Here is a 15,817-nt window from a genome sequence, read left to right as displayed (position 1 = left end):
CCAACTGTGAGAAGATTCTGCAGCAACTACAGTCTCCTCCGGTCTCTTGTGACCTGAGATAAGACACTAGCAATCCGATTTGCAGCAATTTGCTTCATTTGTGAGGTCTTTGGTGTCTTCCATTCTCCCCACTGATGCCGGCTTAGCAAACCAGGGAGGTGGGGGAGACAGGGACTGACTGATGATGCTGACCATTTGGTATTCAGAGCAGGTTGGTACAGAGTTCTAAAAGATACTGGCTCTGACTGCCAGCTCTGGGGGCAGGTGCTGGCTGGAAGGTGAGCCTGAGCCCGAGCGGCACAGTGGAGAACTGTCCATGCTGGGGAGGGCAGGATGCAGGAACTGGGGAGGCACGGACAGGCTCAGGAAGAAGCTGTGGAGTGAGGGTTCACCCAGCAGGTTCAGGCTGAGACAGAACCTTAACTGCCTTTTCTCACCCTCCACCCTCCTCCTGGTGCCTCCCACTGGCTGAATCTAACCTCAAGCTAGTGGGCCAGGGGCCAAGTGCAGCCTGGAAGTCAGTGTCCCAGAGCAGGACATCCAGTGAACCTGGGTGCAGGGGACAGTGTGACCAAGGTCCATCTTCCTGTCCACCTTAGACTTCTAACCCCTCGACAGTGTGGGAACTGAGGGCACCACTCTCCCTAAACCAGAGGGTGTACAATAGGTCAACATTTATTAAACACCTACTGTGTATCACACCAGGGACATACTTTGTGTGTACAGCCTCATCACCCACAAGATTTGACAACGGAAGCTTCTCTCTTTTTATTTTCCCTCAATTTTTTTGAGATGAGAGTCCTACTGTTTAGCCCAGGCTGGCCTTAAACTTGAGAGCCTTCTCTCTAAGTCTCCCCAGTGCTGGGATTAGAGACCTGCTCCATAGTGCTTGGAAGTGCTTTTCTTTTGTGGGTGTGTATGCAGCAAGGTGAGGATATGGTTACAATACCCTTGCCCCATTCTGGCTGATACAACAAAATGCCACCTAGAAGTGGCTTTAACATTTGTTTATTTATTTACTTATTTATTGTGGGGTTGGGTGGTCGTGCCTGTGTCACGGTGTGTGTGGAGGTCAGAGGGCAACATTCCAGAGTCATGTCTTGGTTAGGATTTATTTTTTTCTTCCTTTATTAAAATTTATTTTTTAAAGATTTATTTTTATTTTATGTACATTGGTATTTCGCCTGCATGCACATCTGTGTGAGGGTGTCAGGTCCTATGGAACTGGAGTTACAGACAGTTGTGAGCTGCCATGTGGTTGCTGGGAATTGAACCCAGGTCCTCTGGAAGAGCAGCCAGTGCTCTGCACCACTGAGTCATCTCTCCAGCCCTTAGTTGGGGTTTCTATTGCTGTGATGAAACACCATGACTAAAGAGCAACTTGGGGAGGAAAGGGTTTATTTGGCTCACACTTCCACATCACTATTCATCATTGGAGGAAGTCAGGACAGGAACTCAAACAGAGCAGGAACCTGGAGGCAGGAGCTGATGCAGAGACCATGGAGGGTTGATGCTTACTGGCTTGCTCCTTGTGGCTTGCTCAGCCTGCTTTATTATAGAACCCAGGACCACCAGCCCAGGGATGGCGCCACTCACAATGGGCTGGGCTCTCCCCCATCAATCACTAAGATGAAGCCTTACAGCCAGATCTTATGGAGGCATTTTCTCAATGATGGTTCCTCCTCTTAGATGACTCTAGCTGTGGTCAGGTTGACGTAGACCAGCAGCCCAGGCTGCGTGATCACACCTGGTGAGCTGTGGGAAAGTGAGGAGGCTGATGTGTTGGAAACTGTGATGGAGTTGAGAGGCTGGATGAAGGAATGAGCTCAGGAAAGTGGCTTCAGAGATCATGCATGGCTCTGTGGCCAGGGTGGGGCCTGGACCTTTGCTGCGGGTGAGGGGTTCCTGGGCACAGAAGTGCTGCCCTGCCCCCCCCAAGGCTTGTTTCTGCCGTATCCAGCCTGAGCGTTGAAGGCATGGGACACCAGATGGGGTTGCCAGTTTGAATGCACAGGTCCTCTGGGTACCACCAAGTCACACAAATCCTTAATGGGAACAGCAGCAGGGTGAGCCTGCTGAGAGCTTCAGAGAGACGAACCCTTCCTTTCCTGCTTTGAAGTTAGAGAAAAGTCCGAGAACCAAGGAGTGATATAGCATAATATCATATATGTATCATTCTACATCTTCAGGGGCAGAATTCTCTCAGGCACCTGAAGAAGTAGAGAAGGAATCTGCTGAACTTTGAGGAAGGGTGTGTCTTCTATCCATTGACCTCAGCCACGTGACACCTAGCTGGAAATCTGACTTCCAGAACACTGCAATGATAGGTTGATGATTCAGCTCGACTTCAAATGCCAAGTCTGTAAACTGGATGAGGAGCACAGTTTGTAATCCTAGCACTTAGGAGGCAGAGGTAGGCAGATCTCTGTGTTTGAGGACAGCCTGCTCTACAGAGTGAGTTCCAGGACAGCCAGGGCTACTTAGTGAGACTGTCTTAAATGGGGAAGCGGGCTGGAAAAGTGGCCCAGCAGTTAAGAGAAAAAAACGGATTGCTTTTCTGGAGGACCTGGGTTCAATTCCAAGCATCCACATGACAGTTAACAACTGTCTGTAGCTACGGTTCCAGGGGACCTGATGTTTTCTTCTGGCCTCTGAGGACACTGCATGTAGTTCACAGACATACATACAGACAAAACACCCATGCACATAAAAATAAATGAATAAATCTGTAAAAAAAAAAAAAAGTTTAAAATAAACTATGTGCGCGATGGCAGCAGGGGACCTGGTGATGTTGCCATCAGGTGGCCCGGCAGGAGTGGGGCGGTTCTGAGCAGGAGGGCGTGGCCTGTGCCAGTGCTCACGAGCGCCCTCTGGCGTCAGTGGGAACATACTCCACGGCATGGGTAGCCATGGAGACCAGGACACAGGACTGCACAGTCCAGGTGAACACAAAACAGAACTGGGGAGTGAGAGGCGTGGGGACTGCGCCAGGTGCACAGACAGGAAGCGGGAGGTGGGTAAGATATGAACTCAAACTTTCAAGGATGTCGCAAAGGACCGCACTGTAGCTCGGGCGCAGAGTCTTTGCCTAGTAACAGAGCCTCTGGGCTCCAAGCCAGCGCTGTGAATGAGGAAAAACAAAAAACAAAACTCGGGTTTGCTTTTTATCCCAGCTTCGGAAACTTCTGTCTCCTCTGTTCAGATCATTCGAGAGTCCCCATAGCTGTCCTAGGATGCGATCATACCCAGAGCCTTGCACAAAGTGGACAAGAACTGAATCACCGAGCCACACCCTCGCGTTGGAGCCTTAGTGGGTCCTGTACAACAATGTTGCATTCCGACTCTGGGGCTGGTTCTTAGTTTTGGCTTTGATAAGTGTGTGTGTGTGTGTGTGTGTGTGTGTGTGTGTATGTGTGTGTGTGTGTGTGTAGGGGTATTTGTGTGTGTGTGTGTGTGTGTGTGTGTGTGTGTGTGTAGGGGTATTTGTGTGTGTGTGTGTGTGTGTGTGTGTGTGTGTAGGGGTATTTGTGTGTGTGTGTGTGTGTGTGTGTGTGTGTGTGTGTGTGTGTAGGGGTATCTGCGTCCATACATGCAGAGGTCAGAGGAGGAGTTCAGGTGTTCTGATACGTCAGTATCCACTTTATTCCTCTGGGACAGGGTCTCTCAATGAGTCTGGAGCTGGACTGACAGGCAGCAGACCCCATGACCCTCCCTTCTCCATCTCCGAGAAAGGCTGGCGTTATAGCATTATGACAAATTGGAGGCTATAAAAAACAAGGGCTTCAAGCAATAGTAGGAGAGAGGGGATCTGTGAGGAGGAGCTGGCCGGAGTGGAGGGCGAGCTACACAGAGATGTTGAACAAACAAGATAGTGTTGAAGAGTGCACGTTTCAGGGACAAGGCCTCAGTGCTCTGCACTGGCTGTTCCCCCTGACATCCAGGACACCCCAGTCCTGCTGCTGGGCACCATCTGCTTCCTCTTGAGGTGTCTGCCACCAGCTACATCTACCAAGGAAGCAGAGCAGGAGGATCCCACCCAGGAGCCCAGGGACAGCATCAACAATGTGGTGAGAGCCCATCTTATTTTAAAAGGAGTCCCCTCTCCATGACAGCACATTGTTAGGATCCACAGTGCTCTGGTGCCCCAACACCATCACTTCCTCTACTGTCTGCTTTAGTTAGGGTGCTATTGCTGTGAAGAGACACCATGGCCATGACAACTCTTCCATCGGGGCTGGCCTACAGTTGATCATGGTGGGAAGCATGATGGTGTGCAGGCAGGCCCCGTGCTAGGGGAGGAGCCAAGCCGACCCCGTGCTAGGGGAGGAGCCAAGAGTTCTACATTTGGATCCTCAGGCAGCAGGAAGAGAGAGCGACACTGAGCCTGGCTTGAGTTTCTGAAACCCCAAGCCCATCCACAGAGGCGCACTTCCTCCAGTGAGGACACGCCTACTCCAACAAGGCCACACCTCCTAAGAGTGTCGCTCCCTGAGCCTAAGAGGGCCGCTCTCATTCAAAGCACCACACTATGCATGGGTTTGGGGGGCTGTTTGTCAGTCTGCCCACTGGAGTGCCAACCCAGGACAGGGTTTACTCACTGCCCATCACAACTCCTGTGATATTAAGATTCAGCAAATATTTGCGGAGTGAGTAAGTGATTGAATTCCACCTGACCCCTCCCTCTCAGATCCTTTAATGGGGAGTGTGGCACAGGGCAGGGGCAGACACCTACCTAGTCCAGTTGTGTGTGTGTGTGTGTGTGTGTGTGTGTGTGTGAGGAAAAAGTTCACACAACAGGAAATGAATTGCCATAAAGTGTGTAGCCGATGTGGTGGTGCACACTGGGCCCCTGAGACAAAGCGGTCACCGGAGCCCAGAGCTTGAGAGTCCCCCGAGCCACAGAGATCCCCGAATCAATTCCGTGTAGGTGTGGCTCATGGGAGCCACACCACTGGTGGAGCACAGAGGACAGCCTCAGGCATGAGTCTTGTTTGAGGCAGGCTCTTGTTGACTGCTGCGCATGCCAGGCTGGCTGGGCTGGGAGCCTCTGCACTCTGACTCCGCCCACCGCCTGGTCTCAGGAGCCCTGGGGCTTCAGACACACACACTACCACATCTGGCTTCACACAGATGGAGACTGGAACCCAGGTCCTCACATCTGTGCAGCAAGCACTTCCCCCACAGCTCATTAACAACAACAATAACAACAACAACAATAATAATAATAAATGAAGCCTGCAGTGGCCAGCAGACGACCCAGTGAGGAAGGAGCTTGCTGGGCAAGCATGAACATCTGGGTTCAGATCTTGAGCACCTCCATGAAGAGCTCCAGGCAGGGTGTGCCTGTAATCCCAGCTCTGGGGAGCAGACAGGAAGGTCTCTGGGGCTCACTGGTCAGCCAGTCCTAGCCATGTAGTGAGCTCCAGATCCAGTGAGAAACTCTGCCCTTTAAAGAAAGTGAAAAAATAAATGCAGCCGTGATGGAGGAAGACATCTGTCATGTGACACTGTTCCTAGGGAGTTGTGAAGATGTGAACAGTAGGTGGGGAGCAGATAATGGCGGACCGAAGCACAATGTCAACCCAAGTTGAACTTGGTGACCCAACATCTTTTACTGGGGTGACTTACAGGAGCAGGAATGACTCAAAGACACTTCACTAAGGCAGACCCAGTGCAGGCGGTGACAGCTCATGGAAGCTCTAGTTTTCTCAACAGGTGGGAGAGGACCTTCTCCAGGCCACTGCTCTGAGCCCCTTCCAGGCAGCTCAGCTTGTCTGAGGGTCTCTCCGCAGTTCTTACAGTTTGTGCATGCTTGCAGGAGGGATGCCCTAGTGGATCTGGTCAGTTTGGGAGACTTCCTGAAGGCTGTACCCTGGCTGAGCTTAAGGAGCTTCCCTGCAGGATGGGATATCTCACCTCTCTTAATATCCTTCGTCTTGGGGGCTGGAGAGATGGTTGTGTTAAGAGCACTTGCTATTATTATTGCAGAATATGGTGATATTTTGTTTGTACTCTAACAAATAAAATTTGCCTGAAGATCAGAGGACAGAGCCAGCCTCTAGATTAAACGTAGAGGCCAGGCAGTGCTGGCACACGCCTTTAATTCCAGCACTAGGAAGTTTGAGACAGGAAGTGATATGGCTGGGCAGAGAAAGGAACATAAGGCAGGAGGAGACAGGAGTTTGGCGCCTTTCAGCCAACGGCTCAGGGGCATTCAGTCTGAGGATTCATGGAGACAGGATCACCTCTTTCAGGCTGAGGAGTTCGGCAAGGTGAGACGTAGCTGTGGCTTGTTTCTTCTGATCTTTCAGCATTTACCCTGATATCTGGCTCCGGGTTTTTATTATAAGACCAATTAGGATTCGTGCTACAGCAGAGGACCTGGGTTTGTTCCCAGCACCTGTATGGTGCATAAGAATGTCTGTAACTCCAGTTTCCGGGGGATCCCATGCCCTCTTCTGGCCTCTGAGGGAACTTCATGAATATGATGCATGTATAGAATGCATAGAATAAAAATAAATGAAACTTTCTAAAGAAAAAGAGTGCCCTGTGTCTCAATGATCTTCCTGAAAGATAGACTGCTTCCCCTCGGAGCAAAGTGCTATGCAGGAAACGCAGGGTCAGCCTCTGGGCTACACACGTGCACACACACTCACACACACACTCACACGTGCACACACTCACACGCTACATTGTTAATGTGTTTGCACAGCCTGGGGCTTGGTTCATTCCATCCACCATGCGCATCACTGGAATCAAACTCAGCTCCATCCGTCTTGGCCACACGCACCCTGACCCACTCAGGCACCTCACCAGTGCACACAGACATTTTTAAAGTAACAATAAGATATAAGAAATGGAGACCCGTTGGGGGCACCGAGGACATCCACCATGCTGTGACGGTGACCTCTGTCTAACCTGGAGCTTGTTCCTCTTCCTAGAAGGAGCCCCTATCTGTCTGCAGGCCTTCCTCATCTCTTAGCACTGGCGGGGGTCCTCTGTGTTGCTCCTCGTCTTTGCCTCTGCAGGTCGCCTGATCCTTGCATCCCATGCACCATGGGATCATGCCCTGTGACCTTTGGCCTTGGCTGCTGAAGGTTCACCCCTGTCATGGATTGTGAATGCTTCATCCCATTTTGTGGATGAGTAATATTCCATTGTCTGTCTGCCGGTCACTTCTGTGTGCCTGTCCTCCGATGGTGGCCTCACCTTTTCTGTATAGCTCTGTCAGACTTCCCTTGCTCTGGGCAGACACAGGGTGTGGCCAGGGGAACAGATGAAATCACTGTTTGCAGAGAAGGGCTGTGAGCAGTCTGCATGACTGTCCTCGGCAGTCCTGTCTTTGGGAGCCATCGCCTGAGTACAGGGTGCTGGAAATTTTGCAAAGACCATCCCCAATGGGAATAGATGTCCCCTGGCTCAGGGCTCCCCAACCAAGGAGTGAGCCCCTTCCTCCTACCCCTCAGAGCCTCCTGGGCCCCTTTGCATGTCCCCACCACGGGGAACCCTCTCCCAGTCCCCCTCCTCTCTCTTCAGCACAGTAACTATTTTTGTTTCTCCTTCTTATTAAATTTCCACTTCTGCAAACAGCAGCCCTGCCGTCCCCTCCCCCTCCAGAGCAGCTCGGATCCACTGGTGCTTTGTGAACAGATTTTTACAAAGAAGAACTAGAAGCAAAACTCTCCGCTGCCCCCACGGCACATGTTCCCACCTTCTTCGGGGCTCTAGGCTGAAGATGCACACTAGGCCTTTAACTCTGCCCTTGGCACAGGTTGGTGCGTTGAGCCTGGCATCCAATCCGAGAAGCTCTGGGGAACTAGAGAGCAAGACTGGGCCTCCTGGGGCCGGAGACCTGGCAGGAACAGACCCATGCCACACCCCAGCAAGGAGCTCGTTCTGAAGCAGAATTGGAAGGTTAAGAAGGAGGAGAGAGATGGAGGATGTGGTCAGGTTGGTAGACTGCTGACCTAGCATTCCCCAAGTCCTGGGTTTGATCTCCAGCACCGAAGAAGCTGGGGATGTCGGCGGCCCAAGCCTTAATCACAACACTGGTGAGGCTGGAAGATCAGGAGTTCAAGGTCATTCTTGGCTGTGTAATGAGTTCAAGATCAGCCTGGGTTACTTGAGAGTTTATCTCAAAAAAAACCAAAGAAGTGATGTGAGCCATTGAGATGGCTTAGCATATAACGGCCAAGCCTGACAGACTCACAGGATGAAAGGAGAAAACTGTATCTGCGAGCTGTTCTCTGGCTTGCACATGAATGCCATTGCTTAGGCTGGCGCACACACACACACACACACACACACACACACACACACACACACACACCAAACAAATAAATATTAAAATTAAAAAAAAAAAAAAAAAAAAAAAGGCCGGACGGTGGTGGCCTCTGATCCCAGCACTCGAGAGGCAGAGCCAGGAAGATCTCTGTGAGTTCAAGGCCAGCCTGGTGTACAGAGTGAGATCCAGGACAGGCACAAAACTACACAAAGAAACCTTGTCTTGAAAAAAAAAAAAAGTAAAACTTTTTAAAGGTAAGTGATGGTTGGAGGTCCTGCAACATGCCCTCCCAGCCACACTTGGCACAGAGGCTTGGGGCAGATTCAGCCTCCACAGTGGGCTTGCACGTGGCCCCCCACCTCACCCTGGGCCCGCTGGGCCTCTTTCCTTTTGCATGGCTGACAGGCTCATGAAAAGACTCCTGGACTCGGCTGCTTTTAGGTCAGCCAGGAGACTGGAGTTCCAGGAGTGCCCCAGAGAGTGGAGAGCAGGATGTCGGGCATCCCCCTCCCCAGATGTCTTTGTGGCAGTCACCATAGCAACAAAGGTCCCAGGTGCACTTTATTTCCTTGGGATACAGGACAAAGTGGGGGGGGGCAACCTCCCTCACTGGTGTGCTCAGGTCACCTTTAACCCACAGGAGGCCTGGCTGCCCATCTGGGTAGTACATTAGGATGTATGCTTACCCTCACTGGACAAAGGTAGGAAGCACCTAGCCTTGGGTTTTGCTTTTATAAGCACCTGACTAACAGAATTTGCAGTCATTCTCTGGGAATCCCGGGTATCGACCTGGCCAGTGTTCATTGTCCTGGCGAGTATTTAATAAAGCTTGCTTCAAATTTGGCTCAAAAACTGTGGTAGTGGTCTTATTCTTGCCTGTGGGATTAACATGACCCCAACCATTGGGGCTGGGCCCTCCCACATCAGTCACTAATTAAGATAATGCCCTACAGACTTGCCTACAGCCTGACCTCATGAGGCTTTTTCTCAGCTGGGGTTCCCTTCTCTCAGATGACTCTAGCCTGTGTCAAGCTGACATTAAATTAGCCATCACAGTGAGTGCAGAGGTCAGAGGGCATGGCTCCGTCCACATTTACCTGGGTCCTGGGTTTCAGGGTTTGGGGAATTGAACTTGGTGGACTTATTGGGCAAGTTAAAGCACTTTGCTGGCTGAGCCAGCCTGGATGGGAACCTCAAGCCACGCGCCTGCTTGTTCTCAGGAGCTGGGTCTTTGTCAAGTGACCAAGCCCGCACTGACCTATGGGCAATGAGGGACATGGAGCAGAACCCTGCCTAGACTACCCCACAGCCATCAGAGTCCCACATGTGAGAAAGAGTCTGCAGAGGGAGAGGGAGACTCCCAGGTTCACGCGACTACACACCAAGAGCTGTAGACTGGAGCATAGTTAATGCTAATTATCCGGAGCCACTGGACGTCCATGTAGCTCGTCAGGCAGAATCATGGGCAGGAGATAATTATCTCTGACAGGGATGGGTAGCTTCGCAGCTTCCAGGGCAGGTCTGGTGCTTTCTCAAACTTTGCCCCGTTTCTCTGGCGCTCTCATACACGGCTCCTCTGCGGCTGCCTCCCTCCTTGACCCAAACCAGCTCCCTGGCTGATGTGCATTTTTCAAGCTCCATCCTACTCCAGGGCCTTTGCACCTGCAAGTCTGAGCTATAAAATGAGACCTTAAAAACAAACAAACAAACAAACAAAACAAAACAAAACAGAAATAAAACCCAAAAGGTCCGTCTTCAAAGGATCCTGTCACTATTTATGGCGCCACCTGTTTGTTTTTATCAACTGGATATGGGGTCCCAAGAACATGACCACATAATCCAAAGTATTTTGGCAAGGCACACATTACTTCTGCAGAAGGGTACATATCCAAATCAAGCAGGCAAGCCTGCCCAGCAGGGCTCCTGCTGCGTTTTTCTTTCTAATACAAAGGGGCCCTGACCCAGGTGGTCAGAGTGTGGCCTCACACTCTTTCACAGGCGGCTCACTCCAAGCACCGCAGCTGATAAGCAATTTTTGAGAACAGGACTCATCCCTGAGCACATGTTCGGATTTCAAGAACTAACTGGAGGAACCTGGAGTTCTCTCAAGCAACTTCTTTGCAATTAAAAAAATTGTTTATGTGTATGTCTGGCATGAATGTATGTGTGCCACTGATGTGCCTACTATCTTGGAGGCCAGAAGAGGGCATTGGATCCTTCTGGCACTGGGGTTACAGGCCACTGTGAGCTGCCATGTGGGAGCTGGGAATTGATTCTAAGTCCCCTGGAAAGAGCATCCAGTGCTCTTAATCATGGAGCCATCTCTTCAACGCCTGCAATTTCTTTAAAACGGAGTTTTGTCTTATTTAACCATTTGATAGAAAAGACAGTACATTTTCCACAGTGGGAAACGCTACAGGGCTTCCCCTGTAGAGCTGTTGGGTTCCCCAAACATCACTAAATGACACCTCTGAACTCAAGAGATAGAGCCCAGTGGAAACAGACAGACCAACAGACAGACAGAAAGACCGACAGACAGACATACAAGTGTTGCTCAGGGCAAAGAAATTTTCCTGAGATGAGAGGTGCCCACGCTGCCTCTGGTGCTCTGGTGGAGAGCCCCGATGGTCTGCGTGCCCAGTTCACTGTCCACCTTCATCCCCTGGCCCTCCATGGACAGGACAGGGGGCATGGCAGAAACAGACATCAACTGTTTACAGGGCAGGCACCACTTTCCTTTGAAAGAATGTTCAAATTCAGACATTTCTCTTATTATCTTCTGCCGAGAGAAAAAATTAATAACACAGCACAGTATAAAATACTAAATTAAAGGCATTTTGGAACCAGCAATTATTTCATAAGCTTCTCCTTTATTGCCACGCTAATGTGCCTAATTGCTGTCTTAATGAGGACATTAATTTCTGGCTAATGTGATGTTATTATAGAAATTGCAGTCAATCTCTTAAAAGGGGGGAAAGTGCTAGAAAGCTGTCCCGAGAGGCAAGGGCTCTGGTCACCCCAAGGCTGAGGTGCAAAAGAGAGAGGCAGAGATGGCGTGGGAACCCAGACACAATGGACGGAGCCCCTGGGGCGACGGGAACAGAAGAGGGGACTGTGCCGGGAGTGGGCTGCCCACGCACACCACGGAGAGCCAGCTGCTGCCATGCTGGGGACCCAGGAAACCAAAACTGAACAGAAGAGAGTGTGAGGGCAGCTGTGACGCCTGAGCGTTGTGCTCACTGCTTCCGGGGCGTGACTGGAGCACTGGTTATCATAACAGTTTGCATTGTTCGCACATTCTAGGCGGAGAAACAGAGGCACAGAACGGTTAAATAACTTACCCCAAATCACGTGGGAAATGTATGGTGAAGACGGGATTAGAACCGCCCATCAGGTGTAACTACAGAGCTATGCAGTCTCTCAGCTGAACCGTGACATGATGGACAATAATGATGTCAAGATGTAGAGGGCTGAGAGCGTGGCTCACTGGCAGACCATATGTGGAATTCCGAGTTCCATTCCCAGAATGAATGGATGGATGGATGGATGGATGGATGGATGGATGGATGGATAGATAAACAAACAAACAAACAAACAAACAAAGTTCCCGAACACAAAGACGGCTGAAACCCAGCCTGGGGTACTTCTCCTCCGTGCTTGCAGCCCCTCACACAGGATGCCAAACGGCTCTACCTTGGGAGGAGAAAGAAGTCGCCGATGGCACTCCCTGACCTGAAAGGCAGCATCAAAGAAGTCTTTAGGTTTGGGCTAGAGATGGACTACACCCCTGTCTGAATAGGAACCCACTGTAGGCCACAGGGGCCAGCAAGGGGAGGTGGCTGGGGTCACAGCAGTCCCAGATGGGGATTCTAGGCAGGAGCTCTGCCACCGAGCCATGCCCTAGCCCTTCATGGGAGACTCTAGGCAGGGGCTCTACTAGTGAGCCACACCCCAGCCGCTCATTGGTGGCTTCTAGACAGGGTCTCTACCGCTGAATCACGCCCCAAGATCCTCACTGTGGATTCTGTGTGGGTACTCTACCTCTGAGCCACACCCTTAGTGTCTTACTGGGACATCCGAGGCAAGAGCTCTACCAACCACCCAGCCATGCCTCCAGCTCCTGACTGGGGGATTCTCGCAGAGGCTTTACTTCTGAGCTCTTTTTCCATTTTATTTGAGACAGAGTCTCACTCTGTAGCCCAGGCTAGACCTGCGATCTGCTCCTCTATCTCACCCTCCTCTTCTAAGCTCATTGTCTCAGGCGGCAGCAGGAGCTGGGTGAAGCCGCTGGGGCTCCCGCTCTCTAACCTGAACTAACCCTGCGGTCGAAGCCTGGGGTGTGAGGACTCTGCTCCGTCCCCTGTGCGGTTCAGAGCCAGGTGTCTCGAGGGCTCGGACCTTCGCCCTGGACCGATTCATTGACCACTGTGTAATTTAGTGAACTGTTGGAAGGGGGTGGAGGTGGAAGGCACAGCTACATAGAGGCAGTGGGCTTGTAACAGTTTCTCAGCTGCTATGATAAAACATTGACCAAAACCAGCTCAGGGCTGGACAGTGGCGCACGCCTTTGATCCCAGCGCTTGGGAGGCAGAGGCAGGCGGATCTCTGTGAGTTCGAGGCCAGCCTGGTCTACAGAGCAACTTCGAGGCCAGCCAGAACTACATAGAGAAACTGTCTCAAAACCTAACAGGGGCTGGAGAGATGGCTCAGTGGCTAAAGTACTGGCTGCCCTTCCAGAGGACCCAGCTCTGTTTCCAGGACCCACATGATAACTCAAGACGATCTTTAACACCGGTTCTGGAGAGTCCTCCTCTGGTCTCCTTGGACACCAGGCACGCAAGTGGTACAGACAAACATACAGACAGACAAACAGCCACACAGAGAGTAAAAACCAAACCACAAACAGAAGCAGCAAGAAAAACGCCTTGTGGAGGAAAGGGTTTATTTCATCCTGCACCTCAAGGGCCATCATTGAGAGAAGTCAGAATAGAAACTCGAGGCAGGAGCTCATGCAGAGGCCGTGGTGGGGTGCTGCTCACTGATTGGCTCCCCAAGGCTTCCTTAGTCTGCTTTTATACACAACCCAGGACCAACCTTCCAAGGGTGCCATCACCCACAGTGGGCCAGGCCCTCCCACACCAATAATTAATCAAGAAAATGCCCCTACAGGCTTGACTATAGGCCAAGCTGATGGAGGCAATTCCTTAATTCTTCTTCTTCCCAAGGACCCTGGTTTGTGTCATGTTGGCAAAAAGATTAATAATACAGGGCCGCCAGGTGGTGGTGGCGCACACCTTTAATTCCCAGCACTTGGGAAGCAGAGACAGGCGGATCTCTGTGAGTTTGAGGCCAGCCTGGTCTACAGAGCAAGCTCCAGGACAGGCACCAAAACTACACAGAGAAATCCTATCTCGAAACTCTCCCTCTAAAAAAATACAAGGCCATTGGGGGGCTGTCTTTGAGAGGCATATCTCGTCTTTGCTTGTTTTTGCTGTTTCTCTCTCTGCTTTCAGGTCACCATGAGAGAAACAGCCTCCGGCCATTCATTTCCACTGTCTGTGGCGTTCCACTTTACCTCAGGCCCAGAGCACAGAACTGTGCCGCCGGCCTCAGGTGAGTCATGAGCGCATATAATGCCTTCCCACTTGAACTCACTTCTGTTCGTGTCCTGTAACAGTGAGAGATGGCTAACGCAGGTATCATGGGTGGGGTGCCTGGCACCTGACAGTCTTGCTGACAGAAACTGCCAAAGGCCGATGTTATTCCCCTCTCTCTGATGGATAAAGCCACTTTGCAGCTGTCAAAAGGAGACATTTCAGGATGTAACTGTGTGCCAGGGTGAAAACCACCGGGGACTCCAAAGACCCTGAGCAGCCATGCCTCTGGGGGACCTCAGTGTTCCCAGCTGTAGAAAGTGGGCACAGTGGGTCATGCAGTGTGCCAATCTGGAAATTCTGCTCCACAGAACTGGGTTTTCCATAGAGACAGAACTAAAACAAGCATACCTGCTTTTCAGCTGACAATCGGGTTATATGCATATGATGCCCACGGCAAGCAAACTAGAAATGGAAAGGGTCTTTACCTTTCCTTTGCTTGAGACAGGGTCTGATGCTCAGGCTGTGCTCAAACCCGTATATCGCTGAGGATGACCTCGAACTGTTGACTCTCCTCCCTTCGTCTCCTGAGTGCTGGGGTCACAGGCATAGCTGTCTAGTTTGTGTGGTGTTGGAAGTGCCATCCAGACTTCATGCATGCTAGGTGTACCAGCTAGTTTTTATGTTAGCTTGACAAGATAGGCTAGGCTCATTTGGGGAGAGGGGACTGGACTGAGAAAATGCACCCATCAGGACTGACCTATGGGCAAGCCTGTAGCGCTTCCTCTTGACTAATGATTGATGAGAGAGGGCTGCGGGCCGCAGGAATATCATAAGAACTCAGCTGGTTATGGCAAAGTCACTACCTGGAGGGATCAAGGAATTCCTCCAGAGGAAGCCAAATCCCAAGGAGTTTTTGGTGTTACTTGGCTTGTTATAATATATATCAGCTGTTTTCTGTTATGAAAATCATGTGTGCCTTCATAGTTTTCCCAATTGACTTTTCCCTAAGAAGGACTAACATTATAGACTGATCACTCTCTGGACATACACATTCCAGGCATTTGGAGAACAGTCTCAGGAAAGGCTTTCTCTGGAATCAGACATCTCCCCTAGCCACTTTCAAGGACTAAAGGAGACATCACCCAGGTGGTCACCCAATTTCCGAGGACTAACAGTGATAACAACCCACAGGCGAGTCTCCTGACTTAAGGTAAATTCCACAAGGGGACACTGCCTAGGTCAGGTAGACATTAAGTAATAGCTTTACACAATTTAGCTCAGACCCCTCCTTTCTTACAGCCTTACTAACTTTATAGACCTCTAACTACTTACCTAACCACTTCTAGGAATATTTAGATAAACTTCTGTGCTAACAGCTATGCTCAGCCAGAACCCCAGTTCAAACCTCCCTGTAATTATCATTATTGGTAGCATCCGGCCAGGTCCATCACCAGATGGAGGAAAGTACCTTATCAGAGATACCTCTGTACTCTCTAAGAACAGACTTAAGCATCCAGGCTACCTGTTTGAGAAGGCCTGGCAGATGTGCCAATTAAGCCTTACTCCCTCTTTTCCCAAACCTTACCGCCAGTTCCAGATCTCCCTTTAACTATCACCAGAGGCATCTAGCTGTACACAGGTTCCTAGTGACTGAGCACACTTTCCCCCACCCTGCAGAAAAACAGCAGATAGCTTGGACAGATAGGAGCTACGGGGGAAAAAAGAAGACAGTTTTATTTTCTCCCATTGACCTAGCAACTTATAGATTCTTAACACTTCCTACCAACCACGTTTAAGATTATAGTTGAGCACATAAGAGCCCTCTTCTTAGATATTACCTGAATTTAGCCTTTAGTTAATTCATTTCTCCATTGGTCACTTCCCTTTGGGGTTGCAAGTGATAATTAACGGTTGTTGCCTCCCTATGTGATTCTTA

This window comes from Peromyscus leucopus, chromosome 5 (assembly GCF_004664715.2).
Source record: "Peromyscus leucopus breed LL Stock chromosome 5, UCI_PerLeu_2.1, whole genome shotgun sequence".
NCBI classification, from domain to species: Eukaryota; Metazoa; Chordata; class Mammalia; order Rodentia; family Cricetidae; genus Peromyscus; species Peromyscus leucopus.
Note: the sequence above shows the minus strand (reverse complement) of the source record.